Source organism: Peromyscus eremicus, chromosome 2 (genome assembly GCF_949786415.1).
Source record: "Peromyscus eremicus chromosome 2, PerEre_H2_v1, whole genome shotgun sequence".
NCBI lineage: Eukaryota > Metazoa > Chordata > Mammalia > Rodentia > Cricetidae > Peromyscus > Peromyscus eremicus.
Window position 1 is genome coordinate 152,312,261 of NC_081417.1, and position 6,806 is coordinate 152,319,066.

The following is a 6,806-nucleotide window of genomic DNA, read 5'->3' on the forward strand; positions in this document are numbered from 1 at the left end:
CAGCCTCCATTTCCTCCTCCATAAAGTAGATCCACGCATCACAGAGCTGTGCCTGTCTCCTTATGTGTATTCAAGTAGAGGAGGGGCTGGGGATCCGGCTCAATGAATAAGAGCACTTGCCACACAAGATTGAGCATCTAAGTTCAAATCCCAGCACCATGTACAAAGCTGGGCACGGCCCCTCAGGTACCTGTAACCCAAGAGCTATTCAGGGAAGAGACAGGCAAATCAGCAGGACTTGCTGGCTGCCAGCCCAGCTCAAGGATGAGTGAGAGACCCTGCTGTAATGGAATAGGTGAAGAGCAATACTGCAGGAACCCTTGTCCCCCTTTGATGTCCTTGTGCTCACAGGAAACACATCTGCACACATGTGTATAGATCTCTCTCTCTCTCTCTCTCTCTCTCTCTCTCTCTCTCTCTCACACACACACACACACACACACACACACACACACACACACACACACGCACACACACAGCACTATCTGTATCTATTGCTGCTGAAGAGAAAAGTGAGGAGAAAGGACCCTTGGCAGGGTGGCAGGTGGCACCTGGGTTCTCAGGCTGAGAGAGGTTGCGGGTGATGACCTCCCTGATACAGATTGGCAGGCTGGCACCCTGGGAGTCCTGGGCTGGGCTCTGCACACTCAGGCTCTTTTCTTGGTCTGGTCTCAGGACACAGCTCTCCAGTGTCTGTGGAAGGAGAGCGTTTTCAGGGCCCCTAGACCCCTGGCTTCCTGGCCTGAGGGTTGGGCAAGTCCTGAGGCCAGAGTCTAGAGAACTCAGGAGGTGAAGCTGATGCCTGAAGGGTAAAGTGCAAAGACTCCCTAGGAGTCTCTCCTAGGTCTGTGCTCCAGGCAGGACCTGAAGGCTGGAGAAGGAAACCAAGCCCGTGGTAACTCAGGCACCACACTGAAGGCAGGACGGACTGTGGGGGCTCCAGTCCAGCTCCTCCCGAGGAGGATTTTGCTGTGCCAGAAGCCAGTAATCCCTAAAGTCCACGAGGGGCCCTTCCCCACTACTGTGCACTGGAATTAGGGAGTCCTAGCAGGTGGCCAGGGTGGCCCCAAGAGCTGCAAGCTGAGGCTCCTGTATGCCCGCCCCACGCCTCCCTCCGCTCCCCGACCTCACTGCTCCCATTAGGTCGTTTACCCTCTGCCCCGCCCTGGACAGGGTAGACACAGCCCTCAGGACCCACCTGGATCACAATCTCCAAGGCCAGCTGGGGCTGCAAGGATTCTGCCAGCCCTAGGTTCATGGAGGGGGGTCTGTGGGCACCCCACAGCCCCCCTCCCCAAAGTACCAAAACCAGATCAGCTACACGCACCAACACGCTAACACACTAACAACACCAGGCTGCTGGGCTGAGCGCCCAGCAGATTAAGCTTAAATCCGGCGGTGCCCTCACGTGACCATGCAGGGGGTAGGGAGGTGCTCAGATGGGAGAGGAGGAGGAAGGGCAGAGGGAAGCAGAGATACACGAGAAGAGGAGTGGGCAGAAGCAGCCCTGGGGACCAGCCAGCACAGAGGCAAGAAGAGCACAAAGGAGGGCAAAGAGGGAAACGTGAACAGAAGATGGGAAGAAAGGGAACAGCATCCCCCTCCACCCTCCCCAGGCTGTGGTTCTGGAGCCCAGCTGCTGGAGGCAGGAAAGGCCAGAGTCCCCAGTCTATAGAGCATCTGCTGTGACCCGGAACGGGCTCACAAGGCTTGCTCAGAACACATTCGCAGCCTGCTGGGCAGATGTTTGTGCACTACAGGCTAGAAGCAAAGAGAGCAGGGGCTCAGACAACACTAGGAACTGAGCCTCTCCAACCCCCCCACCCCCCCACCCCCCCGCTGTGTCCCAGCATCCTCCTGGGTAACAGCTGATACTATTGGTGCTCGCCTCTTGAGCTGTCTGGAGCAAAACGTCTGCCCACCAGCAGCACACAACAGGGCGCCAGTTCACACCATTAACACTGGTAAACTGGGTAAACACTGTTTTCAACCATTGGAAAATTCAACACGCACAGTCCCTGGGCCTGAGTCTGAGGCAGTTTCCCTCCCTGCAGCAAGGAGGCTGTGTGGCACACCAGTTAGAGCCTCGAGTTGCTGGCGCCACATGTTAGCAGTATGGCCCTGGACAAATGACCTCTTCTAGACTGTTTCCTCCTCTATAAACAGGAAGAGGGTCACTGTAGGGATTAAAGAGTACTCAAAGCAGGGGGCGCTTCAGAACACACAAGGCATGGCAGGGGAGCTCACAGCTCACATTAACAACATCTGCCATCTCCTGCTCTCCAGGTCCCTCAGTTCTAGGACAGGTCCACTTGAACTCATCAAATCCTCACATCAGCCCATTTCCAGATGAGCAAAACAAGGCTCAGAGAGGTGGGGGTGGGGTCTCACCTATTCAAGATGACACACAGTGCAGAAGTGTGAGCCTAAAGCTCACCCCACTTAGACCAAGCAGCCTCCCAAAATGCCTGAAGGGCAAGGCCTGTGACTGTATCCAGGTCAGATCCAGGGATGCAGCAGGTGTTACATAAATGTACATCAATCCAGACTGATCTCTCCTTCCCAGCTAAGGCATCTGTCCTGCAAATGGAAATGCGGGAAACAAGGTACACCGACCAAGAAGATAAGTGCCACTATGCTGCTATGGCAAACATCCAGATTTCAGCAAAACTAAACCCATGAGCAGAGAGCTGCCACTCAGCCCTGCCCTGCTTCCAAAGAGCCTCCACAGAACTCCTCCAGGCTGTAATACCCATAACTTGGCCAAGGAGAACCTCGATCACCCTGGGCCAGGATGTCTAGTCCCTAGATGCTCAACTGAGCATGGAAGAGATCACAGATGTGCTTGGAGAATGGAACAGAAATATTCTGTGTCTCCCACAGTGTCCTAAGATATTGAAAGGGGCAGGATGCTAGACCCTGGACACTGGGTAATACCAACCCTTGGCTCTACCAAAAATTCTACCCATGGATCCTGAGACGGTACTGAAAAACTCTGTGGGTGTGCACTGCCCTGACATCTGCAGCTTTCTTCCAAGTCTCAGGTACGTAGGTAGGGAAGGAAGGAAGGAAGGAAGGGAGGGAGGGAGGGAGGGAGGGAGGGAGGGAGGGAGCGGGAGGGAGGGAAGGAAGGAAGGAAGGAAAGAAGGAAGGAAGGAAGGAAAGAAAAGGGAAGGGAAGGGAAAGAAGGAAGGCTGGCCAAATTCATCATAGGAATCTGATTGCTACAGCATTACCTGCTGGGGTTCTAATGTGGTTTGTCCCTTCCCAAACTCATGGTAAAATCTGGTCCCCAGAATAAGAGTTGAGAGGTGATGGGACCTTTAAGAGGGGATTAGGTCAGAGGGATTACGCCTTTCTCAACACTGTAGTTTACTTATATCACAAGTGTGGGTTAAAGCCAGGTGTGGTGGTTCAGGTCTGTAATCCCAGCACTTTGGAAGCAAAGGCAGAAGAATCATGTTTGACCCAAACTGGGCTACATTAAGAGATGGTGCAGTGGTTAAGAACACTCACTGCTCTTCCAGAAGACCTAGGTTCAATTCCCAGAACCCACCTAACTACAGCTCCAGGGGACTCTGATGCCTTCTGGTCCCTGCAGGCATCTGCAGGCACCAGGCATGCACATGGTATGCAGACATGCATGCAAACAAAACACTCATACACATGAAATAAAAAAATCTAAAGGGGGGCGGTGCTTCAGTAGGCAAAGTGCTTACCACAAAAGCATGACTTCTGATCCCTGGCACCTCTGTAAATACAGGGTGATTGTACTGACTAGTTTTAGGTTAACTTGACACAAGCTAGAGTTATCTGAAAGAAGAGAACCTCAATTGAGAAAATACCCATAAGATCTATAGGGCATCTTCTCAATTAGTGATTGATGGGGAGAGCCCAGCCTACTGTGAGTGGGGCCATCCCTGGTCTGGTGGTCCTGGGTTCTATAAGAAAGCAGGTTGAGCAAGCCATGAGGAGCAACCTAGTAAGTAGCGTCTCTCCGTGGCCTCTGCACCAGCTCCTGCTTGAATTCCTGTCCTGGCTTCCTTCAGAGATGGACTGTGGATGTGGAAGTGTAAGCCAAATAAAAACTAAACCCTTTCCTCCCCAGGTTGCTTTGGTCATGGTGTTTCATCACAGCAATAGTAACCCTGATTGCCCACCTCTAATCCAAGCACTCAGGAGGCAGAGACAGGGAATCCTCAGACCAAGCTGGATAGCTAGACCAGCCAAATCCCTGAGCTCTGGTTCAGCAGAAGACTCTGCCTCAATATATTAAGTGAAAAGTGATGGAGAAAGACATCTGACACCAACCTCTGGTGCACCCACACATATATGAATACTCATGCACACATATATGCACTGCAGAGGCACACATACATGTAAATGTGTGTGTGTGACTGGAGAGACAGCCATGGGTGCTGGGAACCAAACTCTTATATTTTTGGTTGTGAGCCTAGCCTTTAACACCTGAGCCATCTCTCCAGCCCCTGAATGTTTTCTTTTATAAAGTGGCTGTTGTAGGATGAGTTCAGCACCTCCCCTCTGCCCCCCTCCCATTCTGTCTTCCCAGCCCGTTGTTAGCATGAGTTCCTTGCCAGATATGACACCCATGTAACTCCTATCTTTCAGCATGAATTAATGAGCTTTTTCATTTATAAATTACCTAGTCTTAGGGCTGGGGATGTGGCTCAGTGGTTAAGAGCACTTGCTGCTCTTGCAGGGGACCTGGGCTCTGTTTCTAGCATCCATGTGGTTAGCTCTGTCTGTAACTCTAGTTCTAAGGGATCTGACATCCTCTTCTTGCCTCTCTGGTCACCAGGCACACACAAAGTGCACATACATATACTCAGGCAAACTCCCATACACATAAAATAAAAAAATGAATAAACTTAAAAAGGGAAAAAAAGAAAAAAACTATCCAGTCTTGATTTCTACACAGCAACAAAAATGAACCCTGACAACAAGTGACTACCTTAACGCTAATCTTGGCCAGGCCTCCTCAGAGGCTTGGTCACCTTGTACCAGTGAGATCAGATCTCGGCTCAACAGCATCACCTTCAGAGAGAGCTAGCTTGGACCCCCCCCCCCCCATCTAAAGTGGTCCTCGCTGGTAGTGATTCACTGCTTACATTGCCATCTCTACCCAGAGCATCGTGCATCAGCACCTCCACAGTGCCCAGGGCCCAAAGCTCTACCAACAGTTGTTGAATGAATGAATGAATGAATGAATGAACCCCTAGATGAGCAATGAGCAACTAAACAGGCTGAGCATCTCTAATCTGAAAACCTGAAAGTTCTGAGTCAATGCCACAAGTGGTCCATACCTAACTTCCTGTGACTAACCACAGTACACCAAATATGTGTAAAATTACCGCAGGCTATATGGATATTGATGTAGGAGGCATGAGTGCATTTTGCTTTGATCTGGGTCCTGTTCCCCCAAATCTTTTTATGTATATGTAAACATCTGAAAACTTGGTTTTTGATTTATTTGTTTTGTTTTTTGGATTTTTTGAGACAGAGTTTCTCTGTGTAGCCCAGGCTATCCTGGAACTCGCTCTGTAGACCAGGCTGACCTCCAACTCATAGAGATCCACCTGCCTCTGCCTCCAAAGTGCTGGGACTAAAGGCGTGTGCCACAACCACCTGACTCTAAAAAATTGTTTTAAATGAAGGATTTGGGGGATATTTAACCTGAACAGGAAATTAAATGGGGGGTGGGGTGAATAATCCCCTTAACTTTGGCTGGGGGTTGCATAAATCTCAGCCATGCCACACAGCCAGGGACCACAAGACACCAGTAAACCCATGTCCAGCACCAGGAGTCCAGGCCAGGCAGTGCCCCCTAGAAGGGTTAAGGGTTCCTACAGTCCGAGACCCACTCAATCCGCAGGACTTGCGCCTGGTAGGTGGGGGGCAAATGAAGAGAATGCGTGTTTGGGAACCACAGCCTCTGCTACTCTTGGAGTTATTTGTGATCTCAACAGGAAAACAGGCAATCTGAAGTAGACAGCGGTTATTTCCAAGGTCCTAACTCTCCAGGCAAGTCCGGTCCCCAGGGGGTTGGGCAGATGTGGAGTGGAGGGACAGACATTCCTTCAGGCTTGGGTTTGCAAGTTCTCTCCAAATGCCGGTTCCAGAGCTACTGGCTGGACCCACCCTGAGAACCCTTGGGTTGGAAACCCAAATCTCTCCGCACAGGTTTCTGCGTCCCCAGCATGCTAGACCGTCTAGTGACCGCACTGGGCCCCAGTTTGCTCGTGTGCACTATGGAGAGCCTTTTCCCAGAGATCGGCTAAAGGAAAGAGAAAGAGCTCCCAGTGAGGGACGTGGGGCCCGGCCTGGCACTCGGGAAGCCGTGAGCAGCGACACGCGGCTTTGGGTGACCGTCGTCCTCGACGGCTGCGCCCAGCGGAGTGAGAGCATCCCGTGAGAGCCTGCTGGGCCTCAGGCCCCGGGCCCCTGGCGGGAAGACTCCAGTGGGTACGCACCACCCGTGCGTTCCCTTCCCGCCCAGACCTGGCCCAGTCCAGCCCGGAGGGGTCGCCCGGGGTGCTTAGAGACCCCAGGACACCCACACAGCTCCAGCCCGCCTCCTTAGCCGGGCGCACCCGCCCCGTCCCCGCCCCGCGCACGCGCGGCGCGGGCTCCTACCTTCGCGGGCTGCCGCCGAGGCCGAGCGGACACAGCCGAGGGGCGGGGCGTGCGCTTCGGGGGCGTGGAGAAGGCGTGGCGACGTAGGGGGTGGGGCTAGAACGGCGGGAGGGACCGACCAAAGAGAAAGGCCTTCAGGCGCGGAAAGGGAG